Below are 27,214 nucleotides of genomic sequence, written 5' to 3' on the forward strand. Positions count from 1 at the left end.
TCGCTGAGGAGCTCCTCAGTCGATGCTTCATTGTCGGGGGGGGAGGGGGGTGGTGACAGCTGAAATGCTGCTTGGACGGATACGGGAGAGGACGGTTCCGAGGTGGGAGCGTGCTCCGAGCCAGAAGCAAGATGTTGCTGCTGGCTCTCATATGTGGTTGGCAATGGGGGTGTGGCGCCTTGGGGTGCAGTGCCATGCTCCGGGACCACTGGGAGCCCTCTGCCACCAGTGTTCCTGGCTACCAGCTCCAGGGCTTCCTCCATCCCTTCCATGTTATATCTTATTTGTTGAACAAAAACTCGGTGACAACTATGTTCTTGGTGCTTCGTAGGCTTTTTGCTGCTGGTGAATCTCCCTCGTGCCTCCCACAACAGCCAGACAAGCACACACCATAGCCACACGCGCTTCTGAGCTCCCTCTCTCTCTCTGTCTCCTCTTCTGCGCATGTCATGATGACCCTTGACTTCCTGAATCACGGGAATCAAGCATTGCCATGGCGTTGCTAAGGACGGCCACACTTTACGTCAGAAGGTCCAAAAAATTTAACGCTAACGCCCATCTCATATTGCTCGCGGTAACGGCCATTTTCAAAAATGGGGACTCGATGCTTTGAGAATGGGCGAGAAGCCGGCGATCTGAAAACCCTTTTTTAACGCCTATGCCGGAAATAATGCCCATATTTGGGCGATAAGCACAAAAGTGGAAGTTCTTGCACATGGTTGTTAAAATTAAAGCAAAATACTATGGATGCTGGAAATCTGAGTTACTAGATTGCTAAGCCTGTTGGTTCAATGTTCACTGATGGTGAAGAAAACAAATAAAATGCCGGGATATAAAAATGAGGCTGTGATATATGAGCCCAGGGAAGTGATATTGACATTGTATCAGGCCTTAGTGAGGGCACAGCTATAGTACTGTGTTTAGTTTTGTTCTCTATTGTAGAAAGATGCAGAATTATTACAAGTTATTCAGTTATGAGGAATTCTCCCTCAAGAAGAATGAAGTGGGGACTTGATAGAAGTTTAAGATTTTCACAGCTTTACAGTATTTGGATCGAGAAAAGATGGCCAGGATTTTTCCTTAAAAATGGGTGGGTTTTGAGCAGTTAAATTGTTAAAAATGAGCTTCCTGAGGAGGCGGAACCTCAGTTTAAATGTAATGAGGTTGGAAGCCTCTTTTTTCACTTCCATTTTGACTATAACCGTATGTGGACGGGTTTCATACAATTCGTGAAACCGAGCAGTTAAAGCGAGGTGGGGACTGGTGGATACAGGCGATAAGTGGCTGTATACCTACCTCCTGGATCCTAGATCCAGGGTCCCTGCCTAACCAACCTCCATGATCAGAGACCCCCTCATGAGGCCTCCAATCGCCTCACCAGGCCTGCAATCCCCACTGTGAGGACTCCCCCCACCTCACTGATGGTGCTGAGGTCGGCCCCAATCCTTTCTCCCCACCTCCCACCCTCACTGATCCCCGACCCCGTGATCCCCGAACCCTCGCGATCCCCACCATCCCGCGATCCCCGACCCCCCCACGATCCCCACCATCCCGCGATCCCCAATCTCCGTGATCCCTGACCCCCAGCGACCCCTGATCCCTCCCGCAATCCCCGTAACCACCCCCCCATGGTCCCCAACCAACCGTGATCCCCGACCCCCATTTATCCATGAGCCCCTGTGATCCCCGAGCCCCACGATTCCTGACCCCCTCGATCCCCGGATCCCTGACCCCCCCCCGACCTCCGATGATTCTCGACCCCCCCGGATCCCCGACCCTCCCCCCGCGCGATCTTCGATGACCCCCCGTGATCCATGGCCCCCAGCGACCCCTAATGCCGCCCGCAATCCCTGATCCCCTTCAATCCCCGATCCCCCCGCGATCCCCGACCCCCCCATGGTCCCCGACCACCCCGCGATCCCCGGGATCCCTGACCCCCCGTGATCCCTGACCCCCCGGATCCCCGCGCCCCCACGATCCTCGAGCCCCCAGATACCCGAGCCCCCGCGATCCTCGACCCCCCGGATCCCCGAGATCCTCGACTCCTCCGCGATCCTCGACCCCTCCATGATCCCCGACCCCCCCCGCGATCCTCGACACCCACCCACGATCATCGACCCTTCCATGATCGCTGACCCCCCACGACCTCCGATCCCCTTCAATCCCTGACCCCCCTGCGATCCCGACCCCCCCTGCGATCCCCGACCTCCTGTGATCCCAAGCGACCCCGTCATGATCCCTGCCCCCTCACGATCCCCGTGATCCCTGACCCACCCATGACCCCCGCCCCCCCACGATCCCTCGATCCCCGCCCCCACGCCATTCCCGACTCCCGTCCCTCCCCCCCCCCCCCCCACCGCCGTAATCCCTGAACCCCCGCGATCCCTGATTCTCCGTGATCACCGATCTCCTTTCAATCTGGCTGGCTGCGGGCGGGAATCCCAGGCGTCACGTGAAAATCATGCCCTGCTGTTAAAGTCGGCAGGGCCGGCGAGAAACAAAGATACCCTGGTTTCCCACCTGATTCGGAGGGCCCCGCCCCCCAACTTGCAGCAAGTTCCGGCTGTTATGTCAGGCACATGATTTGAGGACTAGAGGACACAATTGAAAATTAAAAAGGTATTTAATAAAACTTTTTTATACATAAGTAAATAGGTGATAGATTTGTGGAAGAAATTAGAATAGGAAAGAGCTTACATGGTTACTAGTTCTAGAATCGCTGTTAAAAACCTGATAGATAGCTCGGAAGGGTAAGCGAGGTGGAGTTCTTGGTCTGCATTTTCCGGTCTTTTACGCTCTGGGGTTTTCCCCGGAGCGGTGGCAATGGCGGTAGTGAGAGCTTCAGCGCCCAGCCGCGATCCTCCGGTCAGATTTTGCGACGGCACGGAGCAGCACCGCCCGGAAGAGCTGCGCCCGGTGTGCAATGCCCCTAGTTGCGACACCAGCGTGAGTTTGAGCTTCCGCCTGACCTGTCCGCCCGGAAGTGTCTCCACACTGACTGCCTGGGAAATCAGGGCCATCCTGTGATCCCATCGGCGAAGAGGTCAGTAATGGACTCCTAAGGTAAGTATGATTGCCTTTTCTTTTCTTTTTGTAACGATTTGTGTTGTGGTGGTGTGGGCAATGTTTTAGAAATGTTGTGTGTTTTTTTTACATTTTTTTCTTCTCCCCCCTCCCAGATGTCTCTCGGAGCGCTCCCGGCCCAGCACGTTAGCTCGAGAATTTCCCATCCTTGCGACAAGAAAGGTGTACAATGCCTCCCTTTAGCGCTGCGCCCCTGACACAGGGCCCAGATGCCCAAACTTAAATACTAAAAAGAGCAAACTATTCCCGACCACTAACTTTCCTGCCCTGCTGCCATTATCACCCCAAAAACATAAAAGCCTAATGTCCAGCCCCTGGTCTTCTCCTGTCAAAACATTATGTTATGTCTGTAATGCACTTATGAATGACTCCACGAGGCAATGTGCTGTACTCAAACTGTAGTAACCTTGGTCCTTGATTTATAACTCCAGAGTGAGGCACAAGCATGGTGCGAAGCCTTTTATACTAGGCCCTGCACACCTATGCAGGTGACCCTCAGGTCTCCCACCGCAGTGCCATCTGGTGGACAGCCCCTGCCACCAGGGGCAGGAAACCCTGGTCTCCACCAGTTGCACCCTCTAGTGGTGCCAGCATAGTATATACACAGTGTAAACCTTATTGATGTTACATAAGATGGAGACATGTTACCTGATGTACTTATACAGTGACTACACAGAGAGTATATCTAGTCTGCATATATAACATCACTCTCCCCCAAGTCTTTTGTGCCGATTACTTTTGCACTATGTGCTCTGGCTTAGCTCTCTCCAGACTTAAGTGCTAATAGCCCTTGCAACTTGGCTGTGCTTTGGCTTGGCTCTCTCCCTGTTAACCCCCAAGTCCTTTTGCCACAACATTGGGTCGTGGTTACCAGTTTGGATGGTTCGATGATGCAGTGGAGGTTCCAGTGGTTTCTGGGTGTGATCCATGTATGTGTCCATGGCTACATACATCCATTTCCCCGCCCCCCATCCCACAGCGAGATCATGCAGCTGGCCCGTTACATTAACATACAGGATCAGACACAGTGCAAGTACAAAGAAAGGAAGTTACAGTTTGTCTTGGGACACCTTGGTTCGTTATATTTTGCGGTCGTGCACCAGGATTGGGTAGATTACATTCATGGTTCAGTCATGGTAAATACTGAGTTAGCAGTACAGGTATGCGAGGACGCTAGTTCCAGAGCAACCAGATGTGGTCCTAGTCATCTGATGGCGGCGCTGTGCCCCCGCTAGCGGAGTGGGCTTGGTTCGCTCACCTAGCCAGGACTCAGGGCCTTTGCCATTGCCTAGTGGTGGGCAGAGCCACAGAAGTGTGTGGGCTCCCTGTTCTCCTTTGAGGGCTGCAGAACCTTCTGCCTGCTCTCTAACGGTGTTGGGAACCTGGCTGTTCCAGTCCCGTTTGTGGAACTCGTTGGTTCTGACCTTTCATTCCCGGACATGGCCGAGGCAGTGACTGGGTCTGGGGGCTGCACCGCCTCCACCCGGGTGGTGGGCAACAGCGGCTGACTGTGTGTATTGGCGCCGTTTTCGTTTCCGGGTCCGTGTCGAGTAATGACAGCGGGTGCCTGCAGCGTGGGATAGACCTAGGACAGGGTATCAGGATCAGTGCCTTTACACTCCCGAATTTGCTTGCTTGCTGCTTTTAGGGACACTCTATTCCAAACAACAGTTTGTTCTTTACATTAGGACTGGTACCGCCATCTCACAACAACATTTTGTTCACAATCTTAATCGGTTTGTTACATTTATTGCCATGCATACAATGTCTCTTTAAGTTCAGTTGGTTGCAGGTCTCCTTTAAGAGAACCCTACTGACTTTACCCCAATGAAATCCTTTGTTGGACATCATGTGTTGACCCCTCAGCTTTGCACCTCGTGATATGGCTGTGGCCATCTTTTTTTTCAGCCACGCTGCACCTCGCTGCAGCAGGGACGCCATCTTACCTCTGTCCTCGAGGTCGACTGCCTTGATCCTTCTCTCCCGCGATTCTGCCACAAAAGCTGGAAGAGTGCCTGTGAATTTGATCTTCCTCCCGGGAGTCCTGCCACTGGAGCCGGGAAGGTACTTTTAAGTCGATCCGGTCGGATCATTGCCATGCAGTCATGATGGCCGGTCTGTGCCTCAGGTGCTGCGCTAGTCTGTTCTCTGGTGCCTGGCCCAAACGAAGGTGAGATTTTGCTTTGCCTCTGAGCACGGAGGACATCAATTGCTGGAGTGAAGAGGTCTTCCCATTTCCACTGGATCTTCCCCATCCACCTTCTTCCGAGTAGCGTTGGGCCATCACCTGCAACAATCCACAGAGGCAAGTTGTGCACCACGCCATTATGGATTACACTAACATCCGCACTACCAAGGATTGAGAGCAGCTCCTTGGTGTCGGTGCGCAATTTTTCTTGTACTGAAACCAGCTCAGGTTGTTTTTCGTTCCATAGCCTGTCAAAGACATCCTGGCTCATCACTGACTGGCTCGCTTCCGTGTCCACTTCCATGAAGACTGGAATGCCGTTTATCTCAACTTCCATCTTCACTGGAGGACAATCGGTGGTGCAGGTATACACTCCATACACTTCTTCTTGGGGCTGAGCTGCCTCTCTGGCCAAATCATCATACTCCCCCCGCTGGATTCAAAGTCATCTACCGATTCCTCTGCTAGACAGTGAGTTATATTTCTTTTACACATACACTGGAGGTGGCCCTTCATGTGACAGGCTTTGCATACATACTCAGTAAACCGACACTGGTGAGCTTTATGGTTTCCTCCGCAACGCCAGCAGGGTGCTACTCGATTAACACCCCTCGGTGGACTCTGAGTTCTGGAACCCTGAGGTCTGTGCTCTCTGCCCTGGGCAGAGCCACATTCTACAGTCTTGCCTGTGAAAGGTACCATTCTGTGTACAGTACTGACAGGTTTGAGTTCACGGGATGGATAATTTGCTTGGTGCTGCAGGTCGTGGTCATGAACGCCTGACTGATGCTGATGGCCTTCTGCGGGCTGACTGTGGTGTCGGCAGATAATAGCTTGTGAAGGAGGCCCTCGTGACCAATTCCCATAATGAAGATGTCTCACAATGCTCCGTTGAGGAGTGTGCCAAAATCACACGGTGCCGCAAGTCTCCTGAGGTCGGCAGCATATTTTGCAATCTCCTGGCCCTCAGGTCTGTGGTGAGTGTAGAATCTGTGCCTGGCCGTGAGGATGCTCTTTTTTAGTTTTACTTGGTCGCAAATTAGTTCAATCAGCTCATCGTATGTCTTATCCTTAGCCTTCGTGGGTGCCAGCAAGTCCCTGATGAGGCGGTAGACCTCGGGCCCACAAGTGGTCAGCAGTATAGCCTTGCGCTTCTCCGCCAATGTGTCCGTCTCCCCTGCCAGGTCATTTGCCACAAAATATAGCTCGAGCCTTTCCGTGAAGGCATCCCAATCATCACCCTCTGCGAAGTTTTTTAGTGTGTGAAAGTCCGTATTCTCGTCGCCAGTTGTTATGTCTGTAATCCACTTATGACTGACTCCACGAGGCAATGTGTTGTACTCAAACTGTAGTGACCTTGGTCCTTGATTCGTAACTTCAGAGTGAGGCCCAAGCATGGTAAGCAGCCTTTTATACTGGGTCCTGCACACCTATGCAGGTGACCCTCAGGTCTCCCACCGCAGTGCCCTCTGGTGGACAGCTTCTGCAACAGGGGCAAGAAACCCCAGTCTCCACCAGTTGCACCCTGTAGTGGTGCCAGCATATTATATACACACCTTATGGATGTTACCTGATGTACTATGTCTCCATCTTATGTAACTATACAGTGACTACACAGAGAGTATATCTGCATATATAACATATTACTATGCTCCTGTACTTTTCCCCTCTCCCGACAGCAGCGGCTCTAGGAAGGACATTGACAGGCGGCAGCAGCACTATGGTACCTTGCCCAGGTGACCATTCCTCATGTGTGAGCCTAGACAGTATTTTATCTTGGAACCACACAGCGAAAACACTATCTTCATGCAACAGTCCACACACGCTCACACATCATACACACATATTCCAGCAAGTGTTGTTCAGTGATTGGGACCAAGAATATTGGTTTATTTTTTTCCCCTCTCCAGCCAAGGGCAATGAGGTCAATGGCAGCACCATTAATGTTGCCCCAGCTGAGATCAGCTAGCTCGGTAGGAATCAAACCTGCAACCTCCCAGTCTTAGCAATCTTGTAGTCTGTGCTAGGAAGGAGATCTTTCACTAGGTTTTCAATTTGCATGGAGCCCCTTGTTGAGTAAAGAAGTGATTGCTGTTCTTTAATGGATAACAGGCATCTGAATGGTAGCTGGTGCTTGCTCTACATTATCCCTAACCAATGATGATTCCCCAGGACTTGCGGAATTTGATGGTCAGCTCATTGATCCTACAAATACGTTACACAAATAGATTAATTGTAAATGCCACAAAGTTTTACTTCACACTCTCCCAATAGTGGTAAAATGTAGAACATCGCCTTCGCATCAATGTCCTGAAGGTTTCCTTCCCAGGGGCAAGAGTCAATTTGGTCTTATTTGCCAGATGAAACTTGGCCCTTAATTTTCATCCTTGACCATCCTTTGGATTTTAGGTTGTTTTATAGTGTGTGTAGAACAAGTTCTTTGGTTCAAATTACTTAGAAAACGTAGTAAATATAACCTTTCACATCAGTGGTTTCCTGCACTGAAGGATTTTCAGTATTAACAGATGTCACCCCAGCTGGTAGCAAGTCTTCACTCAAAGAAAGTGAAAACAAATACAATGGTAGGCGTGGGTTTGGTTCCTGCAAAACAAGTGGGAGAAAAGATTTCCTATCTCTACTTTGTGCAACAAAATTGTAAACCTATTTATAAACAATACATTTACCATTTTACTACACATAGCAGGCAAGGGAAATTTCCCTTTCAGAAGTTCATGCTTGAATGCCAGTAACAGAAGTGTGACATATGAGTTATCTCGTATCCGGGACTGCAAGTCCAAATAGGAAACGTGACTAAAGGCCAATCTATTGGAATCATACAATGCCCAAGTTAAACTTGATTTTGGTGATGTTGTGAATAGTTAGCATACCTTGGTTGTGCTGCAATGTTGACTTAGAATGATACAGCAAAGAAGGAGGCCATTTAGCCAATCATGCCTGTGCCGGTTCTTTGGTAGAGCTATCCAATTAGTCCCACTCCCCTGCTCTTACCCCATAGCCCTGTAAATGTTTTCCCTTCAAGTATTTATCCAATTCTCTTTTGAAAGCTACTATTGAATCTAATTCCACCACCCTTTTAGGCAGAGCATTACAGATCGCAACAAATCGCTGTGTAATAAAATGTTACCTCATGTCACCTCTTGTTCTTTTGCCAATCACTTCAAATCTGTGTCCTCTGGTTACCGACCCTTCTGCCACTGGAAACAGCGGTGCCGAAATTCAGGTCCCCAAAAAGGCCCGTTACTGCCGTAATGTGGCGGCCAGGCGGCGGAGTCAAGCGGGCGCCGACTTCTGGTCCAATGGCTGCCGCCAGCAAAATTTTGCTCGCCCATTTTTCCAGCGGTGATGACTTCCCAGGCTCCCCCCACTTCCGCCTGTGGTTGCGACCGTGATGACACAATCACAGTGCGCACTGCTGCCGCTCCGCTCTGTAACCAATATTCACTATAAAAAAACCTACCTGCTTCCTGACTGTGCTCCCAACAGCTTTATGTTGGAGCACTGTGCCGGGTTGCTCGAGACCGCCAGCGGAGGAAAAAGGCGTTTTGGTGAGATCGGGATTTTTGTGTGCTAAAATTTTGTGGAGTTCTAACAAATTGTTGGGAGTTCCAAAACCTGTTGCGGACTTGAGAACTTTTGGCGACTTTTGAAAAGTTTTTTTACTCACCGTAAAACCTGGGGCCTCATTCTGTACTCCACAGAGACCTCCTCGTGAGGGTTGAGCCTGCAGATGCAATGGGTTCATTGTTAGCAGGGGAATGCCTTGTCAGAGGCAGGGAGGAACACAGGAGAAGCCGGCACCATCAGCAACGGGTCCAGAGGCAGCGGGCAAGGGAGGCAGCATGCATGGCTGCCCAACATAGAGAAGGGCCTGGAGATGGGCACAGAACTCAAGGCAGAGATGTTGTCCAGGAAGCAGCTGGCGTCAGGAGGAGGGTCAGATATGCTGACTTCCGCACCAGATAGTGGGCGAGGAGCCTGATGCTTGCCAGCTTCAGCCTGAAGAGGCTGAGGACCATCAACAGGATGAGGGAATAGGCAATCAGCCAGTTGCCATCGGAGGGGCCCAGCACAGACCTGGGGGAAGGAGGCCTTACCGTGCCAGGGTGTACCGACATCAGTTTTCCTTCATGGAGTTAAGTGATAAGCAATGTCTGAGAAGGCTCCGATTTCAGAAGCTGTGCAATCTCCTGCAGCCAGATCTGCAGCCTCAGACAAGGCTGAGGACAACTCTGAGCGTTGAAACAAGTCAACATAGCGCTGAACTTCTCCGCAACTGGCTCTTTCCAGTCTGCAACTGCAGACACTTCTAATATCTCGCAGTTCTCCACCCATCGCTCCATCCAACAAGTGACCAATGCTCTCTATAAGAGAAGAGTCCAAGACATATCATTCCTAATGACCAAGATGAAGCAGGTGGAGCGCCAGGCCAGATTTGTCTAGATTGCAGGGTTCCCCAGGGTGCAGGGGGCCATTGACTGCACACACGTCGGTCTGAGGGGGCCACAAACCCATGCTGAGATTTTTATGAACAGATAGTGATTCCACTCCCTGAATGTCCAACTGGTTGTGCCCACCGAGCACAGGATCATGGCAGTCGATGCCCGGTATGCAGGCAGCATACACAGGCTGAACTGCAGGACATAGTCGACGTATTTACTGAGGCGTACAAAAGCATGGGCCTTATGCTAAACATCCATAAGAGAAAGATCCTCCACCAGCCTGTCCTCACTGCACAGCACTGCCTCCCAGTCATCAAGATCCACGGCATGGCCTTGGAAAACTGGACCATTTCCCATACCTCGGGAGCCTCTTATCAACAAGAGCAGCCATCGATGTCAAGATTGAACACCGCCTCCAGTGCGCCAGTGCAGCATTCGGTCGCCTGAGAAAAAGAGTGTTCGAAGACCAGGCCTTCAAAACTGCCACCAAGCTCATGGTCTACAGGGCTGTAGTAATACCCGCCCTCCTGTATGGCTCAGAGACATGGACGATGTACAGAAGACACATCAAGTCGCTGGATAAATACCACCAACGATGTCTCCGCAAGATCCTGCAAATCCCCTGGGAGGGCAGACGCACCAACATTAGCATCCTCGACCAGGCCAACATCCCCAGCATTGAAGCACTGACCACACTTGATCAGCTCCGCTGGGCAGGCCACATTGTTCGCATGCCAGACACAAAACTCCCAAAGGAAGCGCTCTACTTGGAACTCCTTCATGGCAAATGAGCCAAAGGTGGGCAGAGGAAACGTTACAAGGACATCCTCAAAGCCTCCCTGATAAAGTGCAACATCCCCACTGACACCTGGAAGTCCCTGGCCCAAGACTGCCCTAAGTGGAGGAAGTGATCTGGGAGCACCTCGAGTCTCATCGTCAAGAGCATGCAGAAATCAAGCGCAGGCAGCGGAAAGAGCGTGCGGCAAACCAGTCCCACCCACCCTTTCCCTCAATGACTATCTGTTCCACCTGTGACAGGGACAGTGGCTCTCGTATTGGACTGTTCAGCCACCTAAGGACTTATTTCTTCCTTGATTCTGAGGGACTGCCTATGATGATGATGCAAGCAGCAGCCACGATACCTTCATCATGCGCGAGTGCACTGTGCCCACCATCTTCTCGGGCCAAAACCAGGATTGTGGATGGCTGCTTTGAGACAAGGGATATCCCTTGTCCACTTGGCTGCTGACTCCACTTCGGAACTCCAGGACTGCTGGCTAACACTCCTACAATGACGCTCATTCCGCCACCAGGTGCATAATTGAGCACTGCATCGGGATCCTCAAACAGAGGTTCCATTGCCTGGACCATTTGTGAAGCATTGCAGTACTCGCCTGAATGGGTTTCTATCTTCGTAGTCTGCTGCATGCTACACAACCTGGCAATCATGAGGGGCCAGCTTCTACACCTCTGTAGCCTACCTGCCTAATCAGAATAGAACTGTTTTAAGTTCCTGCCAAAAAAATTTTCAGTTTGATGTTCAGCACCAACAATTGTCATTACAACAAAAACTTTGCAACTTTTCAAGGCAACTTCAGAAAATGGTTAAGATGCTAAAGAACAAATGCCATTGAAAGTTATTGGGCTGGAATTTGCGGTTGAAGGTGTTCCTCTGGAGTACGCCTCGAACCTTCCCAAAAAATACGAACCTGCCTGCTAGCTCTCAGGCTTCGGAGATGTTGGGTCCTGGACGTGCAAAGCCCTCGGGAAGCAAGTGATTCAGAAGCGTCCCTGGGATCACGTGGGCCATGTCCTGCTATCAGAAAGGAGGATTCCTCATGTGCTTATGGGCATTCGATTTGTGAAGGGACTATGAGGAATCTCCAAATAATTAAATAATTTACACAACTGAAATAAAAATAAATGTTCCCACTTTCACATTTAATTAAAAGTTCCTTTAATGAAGCATTTAAAATAAACATTTAATTTTTTGAAAAGTAATTTTAAACATTTTAACCTGGGCCAAAATTTACATAAACTAATTTTAAATATTTGTGGGTGATTTTTTATTTGAACATTATTAACTTTACACCTGAGAGAGAGCACAAGTTACCAGCAGCTCGGGGAGTGGGAGTGGCCAAGGCAGCAGGCGCCTGTCACTGCAACTTTTCCCTTGTCACAAGGACGTTGCGAAGGCGGAAGTTCCCTGGTGGGGCGAGTGCAGTAAGTTGGAGTTTCTCTGATTCTCAGGCATTTCTTATTTTGGTTTGAGTCTTTTTTTGTAACGAGTTTGCGCCTTGTTGCAGCCCTGTGATAGGGCAGTGAGCCGCGCAGACTCGGAGGATACATTTGTTGTATTGCTGAGTGCAGCCGCACTTGTGAAGAAGGGTCGAAGTGTGAAGCGCTGCGCTCAATCTCACACACTGGCCTTTCTCTCCCTCGCTCAGTCAGCGGGCAGTGCACAGGACAACTGTGTGTGAGACATATACAAGCTGTGGTCTCCTGTCACTAAACCTAGCTAACCTTTTAGCACAGGCCTTTCCAGCAGTTGCCACTTGATCCCATTAACTACACACAACTATGTAATTAATATGCTTTGTTCAGAATTCTTGGGACAGCCGCACAAAACTGTGGCACAATTCAGTAGGCTGTAGAATCCTTTTCAGCAGCTCTTCCCTCACTTTAATTTCCGTGGTATTAGTGATTCTACTGACAATGCCAAATTAAAGCACACTTTTCCTTTAAAGGAAAATCATGCCGCAGAGAGATGCACTTGCACTCTTCTGTGTCCCAGAGCATTGTAAAAAGTCCTGCACTGAATGATCCACAATCTAAGGGCTCCTCTGTGGAGCTCTGCTGCCTGACATTTTAGTGAGCGGGTACACTGCTGTCAGGAGGATCCTCGCGGAGTACATTCACTGGTCACCATGCAGTGCTGTAAACAGACTTATTTCTGACTAGTGAACATACTCCAGGTGGATCTCCTACCTGACATTACTGGCACTGGTCTGTTTCACTTCAATGAAACATTAGTCAGTTGGGTTTTATGGAGATGTCCTTTGACTACCAATTATTATCCATTCTTAGAAGTCTGTTAAAAATGAAATGCTCTGGGACATGTAAGAGGGTAAGTACTTTACATTAACAGTACTTATCCCTGTAGTACTGTTATTTAAAACATTTGCAGCATGTATGTAAAGAAGCCACACAGTACTGGACGTGAGCAGCTTAATAGCTTTGTCTGCTGTGTACTGTTCTTTGTTTATGCAATCATTATTTCTAATGCAAAACAATCATTTATGCAGTCAGCAGAATCCTAAGATTCTACGACAGTCAGTAAGTATTTCTGGAGAACTCCTGTGTGGTAGAGTGTACTGCATTGATATAAATCTGTTTGCAAAGTGAAATGTTTAAAATTGTGTCTGATTATTCCCTCATCATTTTTTCATGTATGAGAGATTTATTAGTATTTTCATGAATTTGATTATGCTGGTTCTTGTTTTGTCACTGCTTTTTATTTATGATTTTATTATATTTTTAAAAAATGGCAAAATAACAAGCATACGTAACCAAAAAAGACATGCAGTACTGTTATTATATCGTACTGTGTCATGTATGTAGATCATGTATACTAACTATAGTCACATAAGGTGGGCCACCAGAGGGCACTGCGGTGGGAGACCTGAGGGTGAGCTGCATAGGTGTGCAGGGCCCAGTATAAAAGGCTGCCCACCATGCTTGTGTCTCACTCTGGAGTTACAATAAATGGGACTAAGGTCACATCAGCTCAAGTACAATACTAGACCTCGTGGAGTCATTCATAAGAGTATTAAAGGCACAACAACTGGTGATGAGATTACGAACTTTCAAGCAAAAATGACTAATGTTGGTGCATTAGAAATGTTCTCAGAGGGTGAAGATTGGGAAGCCTTTACGGGAGCGGCTCAACTAATATTTCGTAGCAAACGACCTGGTAGGTGATGATCCGACCATGCTGGCAGATAACCGCAGAGCTATCCTGTTGACCAGTTGTGGGCCTGCGGTCTACAGCCTCGTCAGGGACTTGCTTACACCAGAGAAAACAACGACCAAGTTATACGAGAAGCTGAAAGTGCTAATTCGGGACCAACTCAAACTGAAGGAGAGCATCCTCACGGCCAGGTGTCGATTTTATACACACCACCACCCCCCCGAGGGCCAGGAAATCGCAAAGTACGCTGCTGACCTCAGGAGGCTGGCAGGACCATGTGAATTTGGTGCATTCCTCGTTGATGCATTGCGGGACGTCTTCGTAATTGGCATCGGTCATGAGGCCCTTCTTCACAGGCTACTCTGCCGAAACCACCATCACTCTGCAGAAGGCCATCAGCATCAGCCAGGCATTCGTGACCTCAAGCTGCAGCTCCAAGCAGATGATGACTCACTCTCAGGACTCAAACCCGGCAAGTACTGTAAATAGAATGGCGCCTTTCACAGGCAGAACTGTTGAACGTGAATCTGCCCAGGGCAGAGCGTACAGGCCCCCAAGTCCTTTAACTCAGAGTCCGCCGAGGGGTGCAAATGTAAGTCGAGTAGCACTATGCTGGCGTTGCGGAGGTAATCACAGGGCTCATCAGTGTCGGTTCAGAGACTATGTGTGCAAAGGCTGCAGCACAAAAGGCCACCTCCAGCGAATGTGCAAAAGAGCTGTGACTCTTCACGTGGAAGAGGAGTCAGCAGATGGCTGTGAATCCAGCGTGGATTACGAGGAGATGGCTAGAGAGGCAGCTCAGTCCCAGGACAAAGTGACGAAGTGTATGGAATATATACCTGCACCACAGATTGTCCTCCAGTGACAATGGAAGTCGAGATAAATAAAGTTCCAGTCTTCATGGAAGTGGACACGGGGGCGAGTCAGTCAGTAATGAGCCAGGAATTCTTTGAGAGGCTATGGAACGATCAAGCTGAACACGACCCAAGCTCGTCCCGGTTCAGGCAAAGCTGTGCACCTACACCAAGGAACTGATATCAGTTGTTGGTAGTGCGGATGTAAGTGTATCCCATGTGGATTATTTCGGGTGATGGACCAACGCTACTTGGAAGAAGATGGATGGGGAAGATTCATTGGAACTGGGAAAACTTCATCCCTCCAGCGATCGACGTCCCCCATGCTCAGAGGCAGAGCAAGCCCCCACCTTCGGTTGGACCAGGCACCGGAGAGCAGATCCGCACACCCCCCGAGGCACAGACCGCTCATCAGGACTGCGTGGCGATGATCCGGCCGAGACGACCCGAACGCACCTTCCCGGTTTCAGTGGCAGGACTCCTGGGGAGGAAGATTGGATCCGAGGGCGCCTTCCCAGCTTCTGTGGCAGAATCCCTGGGAAAGAAGATCGCAGCAGTCGACATCATGGACAGGGAAAAGATTGCGTCCAAACCACGAGGTGCAGCGCTAATGGAGCAACGACACGTGGTTCCATGCAAGGAAGATGATTGGGGTAAAAGTAGTAAGGCCTTTTAAAGGAGGCCAGCAACTAGCCATTTTTGAATGAACTGCTTGAAATTGGAAACCAATGTAAAAGTCCAGCTGTAACGAACAAAATGTTGTTGAGCGATGTCTGGTGCAAATTGCAATCAGCCAATGTAGCAGGCGAACACCTAACGGTCGTATACAGGTCCAGCGGACTACCCAATGCTGTAGCCTGCGTCCCCGGGACCAGAACGATGTATCATAAAGTGATACACAGCTGACAGAAGTAGTCAAGCCGCAGAGTAAACGATCCCCGGAGAGCAGAGGCACCGGTAGTTATACCCTGCCTCAGATCGGTTTAACATTGCAGGCACCCGATGGCATGAACCGCCACGGGCCAGAAACAGTAAACTGCGCCTATGCTCTCAGTCGGCTACCGTCGCCCATCACCCGAGTGGAAAAGGCGCAGCCACAAACCCACTCGCCACCACGGCAATGCCCAAGAGCGAAGGGTCACCTGCAACGGCTCCTCCGAACGGGACCTAGACCAGCCAGGATTCTAAACTAGAGAGTGCTCACAATGGTGTCCTCAAGGAAAGCGAGTCAGCAGTCCCCTGCGAACTGCTAGACAAGACGAGGCAGCTTAACGAAATGCTCACTCGCTCAGACCGCTTCCCAGGGAGCAGCAGCGACAGTGTGCAAACTAAAAGGACAGGGAGGTCACAGACACATCAGCTGTCTTTGGGCCTGCCCGACAGTAGGAGTAACGGCAAGAGCCCTGAGCTCTGGCAACTCGAGCAAAATGAGCTCACCTTGTCCACAGACCCACTAGCATAGGCCGCTGCGCTGCCACCAGACGACCCGGCTATTATTCGGCCGTGCTGGAACTAGACTGTCCTTGTATACCTATACTGAGATACCTGTACTGATCATGTAAATGTACCACACAAAAAGAAACATAACTGTAATCCACCCAACAAATATACCAAGATGTAAATGTAAAACCCATGTGATGAACTTGAATGCAACTTGCATGTAATGGGCCATTAGCATGATCCCTGTGTGGGGGGGAGAATGGAGTAGTCATGGACTCACAACCAGAAACCACGGGGACCTCCACTGGCTACAAATCTCACTACCAACCCACCCAAGCTAGAAGCGACCCTCCAATGGTCAACCAGGAAGAGCAAAGCCCAGGTCACCGTCAATGTACGAGTCAATTTGCATTAAAGATGTGGGGAGGAAGTGATGTCATGTATGTAGACTATGTATACTAACTGTATAGTCACATAAGGTGTGCCACCAGAGGGCACTGTGTTGGGAGACCTGAGGGTCACTTGCATAGGTGTGCAGGGTCCAGTATAAAATGCTGCCCACCATGCTTGTGCCTCACTCTGGAGTTACACTGGGCTCAAGTTTCGGGCCGCGCCTAAAACGGCACAGCCTGGACCTGGACGCCCGTTTTTCGTGGCAGAAAGTGCGCCTAAAAAAAACTTACCTAATCTCCGGCTCCCTGCAGGTCTTCTGCAGCTGGGCGCAGCGCAGCAAGAACTGTTGGGGGCGGAGCCAGGTCCCTGCGCTGAAAACAGTGCTGGGACCTCTGCACATGCGCGCTACAGTGGGCGCGCATGTGCAGTAGCTCCAAGCGCCCAAAACTGTGTGGGAGGGGCCCGAAACACGCAGCCCCTAGCCCTGGCCGAATGGTCTCACAGGGGCTGTGTGAATAAGGCTCCTCCCACCCGACCCGACCCCCCCCCCACCCCCCCCCGGACCTCCGCGACTCTCCTCCTCCCCCACCCCCCGCCCCCCCCCGGACCTCTGCGACTCTCTTTCCCCCCCCCCACCTCACCGACATCCGCGACTCTTCCCCCCCCCCCCCCCCCCCACCCCCCCGAGACCCGACGCCACCTACCTGTAAATCCAGCCCGAGGTCTTGGGCCCGGCCGGTCAGCCTCCTTCTCTGCCTCCCCTCCCTCCCTCCGCTCTCCTTCCCTCCCTCCCTCCCTCCTTCCCTCCCTCCCTCCCTCTCTCCCCTCCCTCCCTCCCTCCCTCCTTCTTCCTTCCCTCCCTCCCTCTCTCCTTCCCTCCCTCCCTCCCTCCTTCCTCTCTCCTTCCCTCCCTCCCTCCTCTCTCCTTCCCTCCTCCCTCCCTCCTTCTCCCCCTCCCTCCTTCTCCCCCTCCCTCCTTCTCCCCCTCCCTCCTTCTCCCCCTCCCTCCTTCTCCCCCTCCCTCCTTCTCCCCCTCCCTCCTTCTCCCCCTCCCTCCTTCTCCCCCTCCTTCCTTCTCCCCCTCCCTCCTTCTACCACTCCCTCCTTCCCCCCTCCCTCCCTCTCCCCCTCCTTCTCCCCCTCCCTCCCTCTCCCCCTCCCTCCCTCCCTCTCCCCCCTCCCTCCCTCCTCTTCCCCTCCCTCCCTCCTTCTCCCCCCCTCCCCCCCTCCCTCCCTCCCTCCTTCTCCCCCCTCCCTCCCTCCCTCCTTCTCCCCCTCCCACCCTCCCTCCTTCTCCCCCTCCCTCCCTCCCTCCTTTCTCCCCCTCCCTCCCTCCCTCCTTCTCCCCACCCTCCCTCCCTCCTTCTCCCCCACCCTCCCTCCCTCCTTCTCCCCCTCCCTCCTTCTCCCTCCCCCTCCCTCCTTTCTCCCCTCCCTCCTTCTCCCCCTCCCTCCTTCTCCCCCTCCCTCCTTCTCCCTCCCCCTCCCTCCTTCTCCCCCTCCCTCCTTCTCCCTCCCCCTCCCCTTCCTTCTCCCCCTCCCTCCTTCTCCCCCTCCCTCCTTCTCCCCCTCCTCCTTCTCCCCCTCCCTCCTTCTCCCCTTCTCTCCTTCCCCCCTCCCTCCTTCTCCCCCTCCCTCCTTCTCCCCCTCCCTCCTTCTCCCCCTCCCTCCTTCTCCCCCTCCCTCCTTCTCCCCCTCCCTCCTTCTCCCCCTCCCTCCCTCTCCCCCTCCCTCCCTCTCCCCCTCCCTCCCCTCTCCCCCTCCCCTCCCTCTCCCCCTCCCTCCCTCTCCCCCTCCCCTCCCTCTCCCCCTCCCCCTCCCTCCTTCTCCCCTCCCTCCTCCCTCTCCCCCTCCCTCCCTCCCTCCCTCTCCCCCTCTCCCCCTCCCTCCCTCTCCCCCTCTCCTCCTTCCCTCCCTCTCCCCCTCCCTCCCTCCCTCTCCCCCCTCCCTCCCTCCCTCCCTCCCTCCCTCTCCCCCTCCCTCCCTCCCTCCCTCCCTCTCCCCCTCCCTCCCTCCCTCCCTCTCCCCCTCCCCCCCTCCCTCCCTCCCTCTCCCCCTCCCTCCCTCCTTCTCCCCCCCCTCCCTCCCTCTTCTCCCCCCCCCTCCCTCCCTCCTTCTCCCCCCCCTCCCCCCTCCTTCTCCCCCCCCGCTCCCTCCCTCCCTCCCTCCCTCCTTCTCCCCCTCCCTCCCTCCCTCCTTCTCCCCCTCCCTCCCTCCCTCCTTCTCCCCCTCCCTCCCTCCCTCCTTCTCCCCCTCCCTCCCTCCCTCCTTCTCCCCCTCCTCCCTCCTTCTCCCCCTCCCTCCCTCCCTCCTTCCTTCCTCCCTCCCTCCTTCTCCCCCTCCCTCCTTCCCTCCTTCACCCCCTCCCTCCTTCTCCCCCTTCTTCTCCCCCTCCTTCTCCCCCTCCTTCTCCCCCTCCTTCTCCCCCTCCTCCTCCCCCTCCTTCTCCCCCTCCTCCCCCCCTCCCTCCTCCCTCCTTCTCCCCCTCCCTCCCTCCCTCCCTCCCTCCTTCTCCCCCTCCCTTCTTCTCTCCCTTCCCTCCTTCTCTCCCTCCCTTCTTCTCTCCCTCCCTCCTTCTCCCCTCCCTCCCTCCTTCTCCCCCTCCCTCCCTCCTTCTCCCCCTCCCTCCCTCCTTCTCCCCCTCCCTCCCTCCTTCTCTCCCTCCCTCCCTCCCTCGCTCCCTCCCTCCCTCCTTCTCCCCCATTACCCCTCCCTCTCCCCCTCCCTCCCTCCTTCTCTCCCTCCCTCCCTCCTTCTCCCCTCTCTCCCTCCCTCTTCCCCTCCCTCCCTCCCTCCTTCTCCCCCTCCGTCCCTCCCTCCTTCTCCCCCTCCCTCCCTCCCTCCCTCCCTCCCTCCTTCTCCCCCATTACCCCTCCCTCTCCCCCTCCCTCCCTCCCTCCCTCCCTCCCTCCTTCTCTCCCTCCCTCCCTCCTTCTCCCCCTCTCTCCCTCCCTCTTCCCCTCCCTCCCTCCCGCCTTCTCCCCCTCCGTCCCTCCCTCCTTCTCCCCCTCCCTCCCTCCTTCTCCCCCCTCCCTCCCTCCCTCCCTCCCTCCCTCCCTCCTTCTCCCCCATTACCCCTCCCTCTCCCCTCCCTCCCTCCCTCCCTCCCTCCCTCCTTCTCTCCCTCCCTCCCTCCTTCTCCCCCTCTCTCCCTCCCTCTTCCCCTCCCTCCCTCCCTCCTTCTCCCCCTCCGTCCCTCCCTCCTTCTCCCCCTCCCTCCCTCCTTCTCCCCCTCCCTCCCTCCTTCTCCCCTTCCTCCCTCCCTCCTTCTCCCCTTCCTCCCTCCCTCCTTCTCCCCCTTCCTCCCTCCCTCCTTCTCCCCCTTCCTCCCTCCCTCCTTCTCCCCCTTCCTCCCTCCCTCCTTCTCCCCCTCCCTCCCTCCTTCTGCCCCCCCCTCCCTCCCTCCTTCTCTCCCCCCCCCTCCCTCCCTCCTTCTCCCCCCCTCCCTCCCTCCCTCCTTCTCCCCCCCCTCCTCCCTCCCTCCTTCCCCCCCCTCCCTCCCTCCCTCCTTCCCCCCCTTCCTCCCTCCCTCCTTCTCCCCCCCTCCCTCCCTCCTTCTCCCCCCCTCCCTCCCTCCCTCCTTCTCCCCCCCCCTCCCTCCCTCCTTCTCCCCCCCCTCCCTCCCTCCCTCCTTCTCCCCCCCTCCCTCCCTCCCTCCTTCTCCCCCCCCCTCCCTCCCTCCCTCCTTCTCCCCCCCCTCCCTCCCTCCCTCCTTCCCCCCCCTCCCTCCCTCCCCTCCTTCCCCCCCCTCCCTCCCTCCCTCCTTCCCCCCCCTCCCTCCCTCCCTCCTTCTCCCCCTCCCTCCCTCCTTCTCTCCTCCCTCCCTCCTTCTCCTTCCCTCCCTCCCTCCCTCCTTCTCCCCTCCCTCCCTCCCTCCTTCTCCCCCCTCCCTCCTTCTCCCCCTCCCTCCTTCTCCCCCTCCCTCCCTTCCTCCTTCTCCCCCTCCCTCCCTCCCTCCATCCTTCTCCCCCTCCCTCCCTCCCTCCCTCCTTCTCCCCCTCCCTCCCTCCCTCCTTCTCCCCCTCCCTCCCTCCTTCTCCCCCTCCCTCCCTCCCTCCTTCTCCCCCTCCCTTCTTCTCCCCCTCCCTCCTTCTCCCCCTCCCTCCCTTCCTCCTTCTCCCCCTCCCTCCCTCCCTCCATCCTTCTCCCCCTCCCTCCCTCCCTCCCTCCTTCTCCCCCTCCCTCCCTCCCTCCTTCCCCCCCTCCCTCCCTCCCTCCTTCCCCCCCTCCCTCCCTCCCTCCTTCTCCCCCCCCTCCCTCCCTCCTTCTCCCCCCCTCTCTCCCTCCCTCCCTTCTCCCCCTCCCTCCCTCCCTCCCTCCTTCTCCCCCTCCCTCCCTCCTTCTCCCCCTCCCTCCCTCCTTCTCTCCCTCCCTCCCTCCTTCTCTCCCTCCCTCCCTCCTTCTCCCCCCTCCCTCCCTCCCTCCTTCTCCCCCTCCCTCCTTCTCCCCCTCCCTCCTTCTCCCCCTCCTCCTTCTCCCCCTCCCTCCCTTCCTTTTTCCCCCCCTCCTCCCTCCCTCCATCCTTCTCCCCCCTCCCTCCCTCCCTCCCTTCTCCCCCTCCCTCCCTCCCTCCTTCTCCCCCTCCCTCCCTCCATCCCTCCTTCTCCCCCTCCCTCCCTCCCTCCCTCCCTCCTTCTCCCCCTCCCTCCCTCCCTCCCTCCTTCTCTCCCTCCTCCCTCCTTCTCTCCCTCCCTCCCTCCTTCTCCCCCTCCCTCCCTCCCTCCTTCTCCCCCCTCCCTCCTTCTCTCCCCTCCCTCCTTCTTCCCTCCCTCCCTTCCTCCTTCTCCCCCTCCCTCCCTCCCTCCATCCTTCTCCCCCTCCCTCCCTCCCTCCCTCCTTTCCCCCTCCCTCCCTCCCTCCTTCTCCCCCTCCCTCCCTCCCTCCTTCTCCCCCTCCCTCCCTCCCTCCCTCCTTCTCCCCCTCCCTCCCTCCCTCCCTCCTTCTCCCCCTCCCTCCCTCCCTCCCTCCCTCCTTCTCCCCCTCCCTCCCTCCCTCCCTCCTTCTCCCCCTCCCTCCCTCCCTCCTTCTCCCCCTCCCTCCCTCCCTCCTTCTCCCCCTCCCTCCCTCCCTCCTTCTCCCCCTCCCTCCCTCCCTCCTTCTCCCCCTCCCTCCCTCCCTCCTTCTCCCCTCCCCTCCCTCCCTCCTTCCTAAAACTCCCTCCCTCCTTCTCCCCCTCCCTCCTTCCCTCCTTCTCCCCCTCCCTCCTTCCCTCCTTCTCCCCCTCCCTCCCTCTCCCCCTCCCTCCCTCCTTCTCCCCCTCCTTCTCCCCCTCCTTCTCCCCCTCCTTCTCCCCCTCCTCCTCCCCCTCCCTCCCTCCCTCCTTCTCCCCCTCCCTCCCTCCCCCCCTCCCCCTCCCTCCCTCCCCACCTCCCCACTCCCCCTCCCTCCCTCCCTCCCTCCCTCCTGCCTTCTCCCCCTCCCTCCCTCCTCTCCCTCCCTCCCTCCTTCTCCCCTCCCTCCCCCCTCCCTCCCTCCTTCTCCCCCTCCCTTCTTCTCTCCCTCCCTCCTTCTCTCCCCTCCTTCTTCTCTCCCTCCCACCTTCTCTCCCTCCCTCCTTCTCCCCCTCCCTCCCTCCTTCTCTCCCTCCCTCCTTCTCTCCCTCCCTCCTTCTCTCCCTCCCTCCTTCTCCCCCTCCCTCCCTCCCTCCTTCTCCCCCTTTCCCCCTCCCTCTCCCCCTCCCTCCCTCCCTCCCTCCCTCCTTCTCTCCCTCCCTCCCTCCTTCTCCCCTCTCCTCTCCCTCCCTCTTCCCCTCCCTCCCTCCCTCCCTCTTCCCCTCCCTCCCTCCCTCCTTCTCCCCCTCCCTCCCTCCCTCCTTCTCCCCCTCCCTCCCATCCTTCTCCCCCTTCCTCCCTCCCTCCTTCTCCCCCTTCCTCCCTCCCTCCTTCTCCCCTTTCCTCCCTCCCTCCTTCTCCCCCCTTCCTCCCTCCCTCCTTCTCCCCTTCCTCCTCCCTCCTTCTCCCCCTTCCTCCCTCCCTCCTTCTCCCCTTCCTCCCTCCCTCCTTCTCCCCCTTCCTCCCTCCCTCCTTCTCCCCCTTCCTCCCTCCCTCCTTCTCCCCCTTCCTCCCTCCCTCCTTCTCCCCCTTCCTCCCTCCCTCCTTCTCCCCCTTCCTCCCTCCCTCCCTCCTTCTCCCCTTCCTCCCTCCTCCCTTCCTTCCTCCCCTTCCTCCCTCCCTCCTTCTCCCCCTCCTCCCCTCCCTCCTTCTCCCCCTTCCTCCCTCCCTCCCTCCTTCTCCCCCTCCCTCCCTCCCTCCTTCTCCCCCTCCCTCCCTCCCTCCTTCTCCCTCCCTCCTTCTCCCCTCCTCCTTCTCCCCTCCCTCCTTCTCCCCTCCCTCCTTCTCCCCTCCCTCCTTCTCCCCCTCCCTCCTTCTCCCCCTCCCTCCCTCCCTTCTCCCCCTCCCTCCCTCCTTCTCCCCCTCCCTCCCTCCTTCTCCCCCTCCTTCTCCCCCTCCTCCTCCCCCTCCTCCTCCCCTCCCTCCCCTCCCCTCCTCCCCCTCCCTCCCTCCTTCTCCCCCTCCCTCCCTACCCCCTCCCTCCCCCCCTCCCTCCTTCTCCCCCTCCCTCCTTCTCCCCCTCCCTCCCCCCCTCCCTCCTTCTCCCCCTCCCTCCCTCCTTCTCCCCCTCCCTCATTCCTTCTCCCCCTCCCTCCTCCTTCTCCCCCTCCCTCCCTCCTTCTCCCCTCACTCCCTCCTTCTCCCCCTCCCTCCCTCCTTCTCCCCCTCCCTCCCTCCCTCCTTCTCCCCCTCCCTCCTCCCTCCTTCTCCCCCTCCCTCCCTCCCTCCTTCTCCCCCTCCCTCCCTCCCTCCTTCTCCCCCTCCCTCCCTCCTTCTCCCCCTCCCTCCCTCCTTCTCCCCCTCCCTCCCTCCTTCTCCCCCTCCCTCCCTCCCTCCCTCCCTCCCTCCCTCCTTCTCCCCCTCCCTCCCTCCCTTCTTCTCCCCCTCCCTCCCTCCCTCCTTCTCCCCCTCCCTCCCTCCCTCCTTCTCCCCCTCCCTCCTTCTTCCCCCTCCCTCCTTCTCCCCCTCCCTCCTTCTCCCCTCCCTCCTTCTCCCCCTCCCTCCTTCTCCCCCCTCCCTCCTTCTCCCCCCCTCCCTCCTTCTCCCCCTCCCTCCTTCTCCCCTCCTCCTTCCTCCCCCTCCCTCCTTCTCCCCCTCCCTCCTTCCCTTCCTCCCCCTCCCTCCTTCTCCCCCTCCCTCCCTCCTTCCCTCCTTCTCCCCCTCCCTCCCTCCCTCCCTCCTTCTCCCCTCCCTCCCTCCCTCCCTCCTTCTCCCCCTCCCTCCCTCCTTCTCCCCCTCCCTCCCTCCTTCTCCCCCTCCCTCCCTCCCTCCTTCTCCCCCTCCCTCCCTCCCTCCTTCTCCCCCTCCCTCCTTCTCCCCTCCCTCCCTCCCTCCCTCCTTCTCCCCCTCCCTCCCTCCCTCCCTCCCTCCCTCCCTCCCTCCTTCTCCCCCTCCCTCCCCTCCCTCCTTCTCCCCCTCCCTCCCTCCCTCCTTCTCCCCCCTCCCTCCCTCCCTCCTTCTCCCCCTCCCCCCTCCCTCCCCCCCTCCCCTCCCTCCTTCTCCCCCTCCCTCCCTCCCCTCCTTCTCCCCCTCCCTCCATCCCTCCTTCTCCCCCTCCCTCCCTCCCTCCTTCTCCCCCTCCCTCCCTCCCTCCTTCTCCCCCTCCCTCCCTCCCTCCTTCTCCCCCTCCCTCCCTCCCTCCTTCTCCCCCTCCCTCCCTCCCTCCCTCCTTCCTCCCCTCCCTCCCTCCCTCCCTCCTTCTCCCCCTCCCTCCCTCCTCCCTCCTTCTCCCCCTCCCTCCCTCCCTCCCTCCTTCTCCCCCTCCCTCCCTCCCTCCCTCCTTCTCCCCCTCCCTCCCCCTCCCTCCTTCTCCCCCTCCCTCCCTCCCTCCCTCCTTCTCCCCCTCCCTCCCTCCCTCCCTCCTTCTCCCCCTCCCTCCCTCCCTCCCTCCTTCTCCCCCTCCCTCCCTCCCTCCTTCTCCCCCTCCCTCCCTCCCTCCTTCTCCCCCTCCCTCCCTCCTTCTCCCCTCCCTCCCTCCCTCCCCTCCCTCCTTCTCCCCCTCCCTCCTTCTCCCCCTCCCCCCTCCCTCCCTCCTTCTCCCCCCTCCCTCCCTCCCTCCTCCCCCTCCCTCCCTCCCTCCTTCTCCTCCCCTCCCTCCCTCCCTCCCTCCTTCTCCCCCTCCCTCCCTCCCTCCCTCCTTCTCCCCCTCCCTCCCTCCCCTCCCCTCCCTCCTTCTCCCCCTCCCCCCCTCCCTCCCTCCTTCTCCCCCTCCCCCCCTCCCTCCCTCCTTCTCCCCCTCCCTCCCTCCTTCTCCCCCTCCCTCCCTCCTTCTCCCCCTTCCTCCCTCCTCCTTCTCCCCCTTCCTCCCTCCCTCCTTCTCCCCCTTCCTCCCTCCCTCCTTCTCCCCCTTCCTCCCTCCCTCCTTCTCCCCCTTCCTCCCTCCCTCCTTCTCCCCCTTCCTCCCTCCCTCCTTCTCCCCCTTCCTCCCTCCCTCCTTCTCCCCCTTCCTCCCTCCCTCCTTCTCCCCCTTCCTCCCTCCCTCCTTCTCCCCTCCTTCCTCCCTCCCTCCTTCTCCCCCTTCCTCCCTCCCTCCTTCTCCCCCTTCCTCCCTCCCTCCCTCCTTCTCCCCCTTCCTCCCTCCCTCCTTCTCCCCCTTCCTCCCTCCCTCCTTCTCCCCCTTCCTCCCTCCCTCCTTCTCCCCCTTCCTCCCTCCCTCCTTCTCCCTCCCTTCCTCCCTCCCTCCTTCTCCCCCTTCCTCCCTCCCTCCTTCTCCCCCTCCCTCCCTCCCTCCTTCTCCCCTCCCTCCTTCTCCCCTCCCTCCTTCTCCCCTCCCTCCTTCTCCCCTCCCTCCTTCTCCCCTCCCTCCTTCTCCCCTCCCTCCTTCTCCCCTCCCTCCTTCTCCCCCTCCCTCCTTCTCCCCTCCCTCCTTCTCCCCTCCCTCCTTCTCCCCTCCCTCCTTCTCCCCTCCCTCCTTCTCCCCTCCCTCCTTCTCCCCTCCCTCCTTCTCCCCTCCCTCCTTCTCCCCTCCCTCCTTCTCCCCTCTCCCTCCTTCTCCCCTCCCTCCTTCCCCCTTCTCCCCCTCCCTCCTTCTCCCCCTCCCCCCTCCTTCTCCCCCTCCCTCCCTCCTTCTCCCCCTCCCTCCCTCCTTCTCCCCCTCCCTCCCTCCTTCTCCCCCTCCCTCCTCCTTCTCCCCCTCCTTCCCCCCTCCCCTCCCCCCTCCCCCCTCCTCCTCCCCTCCCTCCCCTCCTCCCCCTCCCTCCCTCCTTCTCCCCCTCCCATCCCTACCCCCTCCTTCTCCCCCTCCCTCCCCCCCTCCCTCCTTCTCCCCCTCCCTCCCTCCTTCTCCCCCTCCCTCATTCCTTCTCCCCCTCCCTCCCTCCTTCTCCCCCCTCCCTCCCTCCTTCTCCCCCTCCCTCCCTCCTTCTCCCCCTCCCTCCCTCCTTCTCCCCCTCCCTCCCTCCTTCTCCCCTCCCTCCCTCCTTCTCCCCCTCCCCCCCTCCCTCCCTCCCTCCTTCTCCCCCTCCCTCCCTCCCTCCTTCTCTCCCTCCCTCCCTCCCTCCCTCCCTCCCTCCTCCTCCCCTCCTCCTCCCTCCCTTCTTCTCCCCCTCCCTCCCTCCCTCCTTCTCCCCCTCACTCCCTCCTTCTCCCCCTCACTCCCTCCTTCTCCCCCTCCCTCCTTCTCCCCCTCCCTCCTTCTCCCCCTCCCTCCTTCTCCCCCTCCCTCCTTCTCCCCTCCCTCCTTCTCCCCCTCCCTCCTTCTCCCCCTCCCTCCTTCTCCCCCTCCCTCCTTCTCCCCCTCCCTCCTTCTCCCCCTCCCTCTTCTCCCCCTCCCTCCTTCTCCCCCTCCCTCCTTCTCCCCCTCCCTCCTTCTCCCCCTCCCTCCTTCTCCCCCTCCCTCCTTCTCCCCCTCCCTTCCTTCCCTTCTCCCCCTCCCTCCTTTCCCTTCTCCCCCTCCCTCCTCCCCCTCCCTCCCTCCCTCCCTCCCTCCCTCCTTCCCTCCTTCTCCCCCTCCCTCCCTCCTTCTCCCCCTCCCTCCCTCCCTCCTTCTCCCCTCCTCCCTCCCTCCCTCCTTCCTCCTCCCTCCCTCCCTCCCTCCCTCCTTCTCCCCCTCCCTCCCTCCCTCCCTCCTTCTCCCCTCCCTCCCTCCCTCCTTCTCCCCCTCCCTCCCTCCCTCCCTCCTTCTCCCCCTCCCTCCCTCCCTCCCTCCTGCTCCCCCTCCCTCCCTCCCTCCCTCCTCTCCCCTCCCCCCTCCCTCCCTCCTTCTCCCCTCCCTCCCTCCCTCCCTCCCTCCTTCTCCCCCTCCCTCCCTCCCTCCTTCTCCCCCTCCCTCCCTCCCTCCCTTCTCCCCCTCCCTCCCTCCCTCCTTCTCCCCCTCCCTCCCTCCCTCCTTCTCCCCCTCCCTCCCTCCCTCCTTCCTTCCTCCCCTCCCTCCCTCCCTCCTTCTCCCCCTCCCTCCCTCCCTCCTCCCTCCTCTCCCCCTCCCTCCCTCCCTCCCTCCTTCTCTCCCTCCCCCTCCTTCTCCCCTCCCTCCCTCCCTCCTTCTTTCCTCCTCCCCTCCCTTCTCCCCTCCCTCCCTCCTTCCCCCTCCCCTCCCTCCCTCCCTCCTTCCCTCCCTCCTCTCTCCCTCCCTCCCTCTTCTCTCCCTCCCCCTCCTTCCTCCCTCCTCTCCCCCTCCCTCCCTCCCTCCTCCTTCTCCCCTCCTCCCTCCCTCCCTCCTTCTCCCCCTCCCTCCCCTCCCTCCTCCTTCTCCCCCTCCCTCCCTCCCTCCTTCTCCCCCTCCCTCCCTCCCTCCTTCTCCCCCTCCCTCCCTCCCCCTCCCTCCCTCCTTCTCCCCC

The 27,214-nt window shown here is 57.6% G+C and overlaps 1 protein-coding gene across 2 annotated transcripts in view; it reads left to right on the top strand.

Annotated features, from left to right (window-relative positions):
- Positions 1-11,933: 11,933 nt before the first annotated feature.
- Positions 11,934-27,214, top strand: part of mgmt (O-6-methylguanine-DNA methyltransferase) — a 531,759-nt gene continuing 516,478 nt past the window's right edge. For both annotated transcript variants that reach the window (XM_070875024.1, XM_070875023.1), the window contains exon 1: positions 11,934-11,955. The gene's annotated coding sequence lies outside the window, so the exon portion shown is untranslated. The remainder of the gene's footprint in view (positions 11,956-27,214) is intronic.

Source organism: Pristiophorus japonicus, chromosome 3 (assembly GCF_044704955.1).
Source record: "Pristiophorus japonicus isolate sPriJap1 chromosome 3, sPriJap1.hap1, whole genome shotgun sequence".
Taxonomy (NCBI): domain Eukaryota; kingdom Metazoa; phylum Chordata; class Chondrichthyes; family Pristiophoridae; genus Pristiophorus; species Pristiophorus japonicus.